The sequence below is a fragment of the Bombyx mori genome, chromosome 28 (genome assembly GCF_030269925.1).
Source record: "Bombyx mori chromosome 28, ASM3026992v2".
NCBI lineage: Eukaryota > Metazoa > Arthropoda > Insecta > Lepidoptera > Bombycidae > Bombyx > Bombyx mori.
In genome coordinates, this window is record NC_085134.1 from 9,375,349 (window position 1) to 9,380,127 (window position 4,779).

General features: G+C 33.0%; 1 long non-coding RNA gene across 1 annotated transcript; it reads left to right on the plus strand.

Annotated features, from left to right (window-relative positions):
- The first annotated feature begins 671 nt into the window (after nucleotides 1-671).
- LOC134201618 (uncharacterized) lies at nucleotides 672-3,269 on the plus strand. Its single transcript, XR_009976982.1, has 3 exons — nucleotides 672-1,123; nucleotides 1,475-2,312; nucleotides 2,420-3,269. It is a non-coding gene; the product is annotated as an uncharacterized LOC134201618 (long non-coding RNA).
- Nucleotides 3,270-4,779: the final 1,510 nt, after the last annotated feature.

A 4,779-nucleotide genomic window follows, 5' to 3' on the forward strand; every position in this document is an offset into this window, starting at 1 on the left:
TATAAAAAGTCAATAAAACCTTTTGAATAATAATTATTGAAACTCAACACACACAACTTTCACAATGACAGGATAAACCGACAGTTTCGTTGCACATACCGACAGACCGACTGACTGACTGACTGACTGACTGACTGTCAGAGATTCACTGACTGAGACGGACGGAATGACTGTCTGACACGGAATGCCACGACTCTGTCCACGTACCGCCATTTTATACTGTGGCGTTACGGAGTCTACCCTTCATTTTGTGATATTTATCAAAACAACATTTCATCATTTAAAATAATAATCAAAACCACCGTCTTAATATTACTTAAAGTCGTTATCCACGACAACTAAAAGCCGTTATCCACGACATATATATTATTCTTTCATTCTTCTAGAAGATCCCTGAGACAGCAAAGAGATTCCATATTCCGAACGCGGCCCGCATTCCAAGAATTTAATCCCGTAATTGCTTGCTTTGCAGATTTCCGGCGTGCCCGACATAAAACAAAGCCCGATTCTATATGAAATGATCCGAAAGCTTTTTTTACGATCTTGTCCCCTAAGGAATTCGATTAAAAGATTTTGCTGCCAAATTATCCAATATATCGACAGCTCCTACGTATATTATCGTAACCAACAAATTGACGAAAATGACATTTTTAGATTTTCAAATACTTTATAACATCGTTTATCGTTTCATCTAATAAAAAAAAATATATTTGCAATAGAACCAAAGATATTGAGAGTGCATATTGTCGTATGTTCATATTTACCGTAGTAATATATCGTATAGTGCAGTTAATGTGCTGTACGCGGGAGGCGAGTGATCGTTTAGCCGCGCGAAGGAATGGTAAGTAGTAGTACCGATTGTATACGCTGGAGAGGAGCTCGAGCGCGGCCAATATCACATTTTAAAAAAATGTACTGATTTATATTATTTAATGGACAGTAAGTATAAGATTAACTATCAACTGTGTCATCTAGGTCAAAACGAATGATTGATACAGTAATGAAACCGGTAAAACAATGTGATAATTTGATTGGCAAAAACCGGTAAACGCTAATAATTCAACTTATAGTGATGATGTGTGTACATCCAACCCTTTTGTGGAAAATACTACGAGGGTACAAGGTAATATATATGTTTTACACTATGAATAATGATTTTATGATTTATTTAAAATATAATAATATGAAATAGTATAATACCACAGTAAAATATCGTAAGTATATATATACTATACTATACGTTGAATTTAGATCCTTCTCCAATATCGTAAGTAAATACTTACGATACTTTACTATTGAAAAAAATATAAACGAGTCCCGTATCTGCTCTTACGATATTTTACATTGGAATTTCCCATACTTTTTTTATCCTATGTCACACTTAAGATATTGTACTTCGATATAAAGCATAACTTACTATAGTATTCTTTTCAAAAAATCTCAATAAAAAGATATTTTTGTTTTTCTTTTACAGAGTTACCACCCCTTTTTGACGCAGATATTGATGAGATAAACCAATTGATGGATTTGTCCTATTTTGGGTCCTATGTGTCATATGTACCTACTGCAGACTAAAATGTTCAACGAAAATGAGTGATGATGACAGAATATTGATTTTCAATAGATTTTAAGATTTAGGAAACTGTGAAAAGCAGTTTAGCAGCAGCAGCTTTTATTGAAAACTTGGTTGTCAAACAAAAAAACTAAGGATTTTCACTGACATGGAATCTAGGCGTAGGTTTACTTTGATTTATAGATTACCAAGGGCTGTTTTAGACGACCAGGAAAACTATTTAACTGTGTACAAGAAGATGTTTCTAAACACATTTCCATTAAGTAAACAATTTGTCTATAAGTCTTTAGAAAAAAAGGTAAGGTAAGTGGATTGATAGAAGCGGATCTGCGAAGGCGTCGCAAAGTAATAACTAGGGATGTTATCAGAAGTATATCCGATCACATAAAATCTCTTCAGCCTGTAGAGTCTCATTACTCTCGCCAAGGAAGTAGTAAAATTTACCTAGACGGAGATCTAAATTTCCATCGCTTGTTTGAGTTGTATAATGAGTGATTTAATACACTAACATACTCTTCAAAAGCTAGTTCTGAACGGCAATATCCCGACATCGTCAATGCATACTTTAAGTTTAGTTTTTATATGCCAAAGAAGTACCAATGTGACAAGTGTCATATCTATAAGAATATATCTAGTCTGACACTATCTGAAACACAATTATATGAAGCACATATTAAAAATAAAGAGATAGCTCGCCAAAAAAACTCGACCGATAAAGAACTGGCCAAAGTATCAGATGGTAAACTATTAATCGCCACTTTCGACTTTCAAAAGTTCTTATTGCTCCAAATGGTAATATAAGTATCCTTTATTATAAACGAAAGCTTTAACTGTTTAATTTTACAGTTTTTAATGTGGCTGAACAGGAAGGTACTTGTTTTATGTGGCATGAAGTCCAAGGGAATCGCGAGGCAAACGAAGTGGCTTGTATGAGTACATCTCCAAACGTAAGGATCAAGGTACAAGCAAGCTTCGGTTGTCGCTTTTATTTTTAAAGTGACAATACATCATTGTTTTTTAGAAGTTGGTCATAACCAAAATGAGGGCGATAGCGTTCACACCTTAATAGAAAAATGTGCCAAGAATAAACTTGCTTATACACCATTTGAGTGTTTTTGTTTAGTACGCTGAGCTAAGCAAAAAGGAAAGCCTTATATTGTAGAAGAATTACAACACACCGATTTTTTTAATTGCAAAACATTATTAAAGGACAATGGGGTTAAAAGTACTAATGGAGAAAAAGTTCAATGGAATAAAATAAGAGAGGTGTTTAAAACCTGAAGATCCTTATAAATTATTATATAAATATGATTTAGCTGCCGAAGATTACCATACTTTATGTATAAAAGTGTCTACCAGGAGACAATGTGTAATCAATATTGATGTACTGTATGCCAATAGGCTGCCGATGATACCTCAGGTGAAAAAATATGATTTGATGAGCATGTGCAAATCTCAAATCATACGCAGCGCTCATTATGATTTTGTCCAAAGCCTATCAGATACTGGTAACGATAGTTTTTCGGATTTAGATACAGACTAATTTTGTAATAATTAATGTTTTTTTTTTAATATTACATAGTTTTCATTAATTTCTTTTTATTTTTGTACTAAAAATTTTAGATTTTAGAGACTGCACAATACTGATTGATTTTTTTACGAATATTCAAGTAATGAATAAATATTTTTTTCTTGTTAGTAAAAGATATTTTTATTTAGTTGATAAGGAGTGCAGGGATGAATAGATAATTCATAATAATAATATGTATTATATTTTAAATTTGAAAGAGATTTTATTTAGTTGATTTTAAATTTCAGATATAAGTATTTCATTGCATTTTTTAAATAATACGTGTATTTTTTAAAGCAAAATACTATTTATTTTGGATAAAGCAAATTGATTTAGACAATCCGTAAATTAATAAAACAATAAATACAATCTTTATGATAATATAAAGATTTTATTTCATGTTCTTAATACTACATACTATTAAAATAACAACAATACCATTGATTAATATTTTAAGATTATTTTCTTAGAGGGAATGTTTATTTAGACTGTTTTGATTACGAAATACATTATATTTCAGTATAATGGAAGATAATTATTTTATTTTAATTATTCCCCTTAATAGCACTAATGCTATAAACGTCTTTGTTCCATTGTATATTATGGTAACTGTAACCCAAGACACATTATTATTTGATAAGTTCCAATGTAAGTTATCGTACGTGTAACATACCCTACTTAATCCTACATATATATCAACGTAAAGTGTAGTAAGTACTACATACAACGAAATACCATTGATATTTTCCGTAGTAGAAAACCGTATGTGACTTTTAAGAAATTCTAGCAAAAAATTCAAAAAACCTTTTTAGAGGTAATATTCCGTTCCTAAAAATATATTTGTATGCCAATTTTGATTCTTAAATGAGCTGATTTGACTTCACTATCATCAAAAATCTGCTTGCATAACTTTGAATTGCGATACTGTAAAGTTGATAAAACAGAGTTACGATATTATACGTAGGAGGTGTCGATATATAAATGTCTAAGGATATAGTTTGATGTGTTTAGTGCAAGGTAGGAGGGGAAGAGATTGATAGATTTGTGAATGACGATTTTTTTTATTGCCCTTGTAGGCCGACGAGCATACGGCCCACCTGATGGTGAGTGGTTACCGTCGCCCATGGACTTCAGCAATGCCAGGGGCAGAGCCAAGCCGCTGCCTACCTATATGAGAGAGAGAGAGAAGTGAGTGTTGAGATGACGGCTGATGGAAGAGAATGGAGAAGAAAAATTAACTGTGCCGATCCCACCTAGTGGGATAAGGTGAAGAAAAAGAAGAAGTACTAAGTTAGTGCCGTTATTTTAATTGCAACAAGTGAACAAAATAACAGCCCACCTGATTTAAAGTGGTTACTGGAGCTCATAGACATTAATAAGATAAATGCTGCCACGTACCTTGATTCATGTGTTTTAAGTCTCCAAAATCTGCAGATCGTCAAGTCCCACATACCCCGTAGGATACTCGTAGGACCTCGTAGGAGGTTTGGCCCAGGGCCCGAAAAAAAGAAAAAAAAGTGTTTTAAGTTTCAATTTTTACAATACAACCAAATGCCCAACCCTTCAAACCAGAGCGCATTAAAACAGGCAGGGTGGTGGTACCTACTCTTGTGGGCTACAAGACTATCAGTAGTCT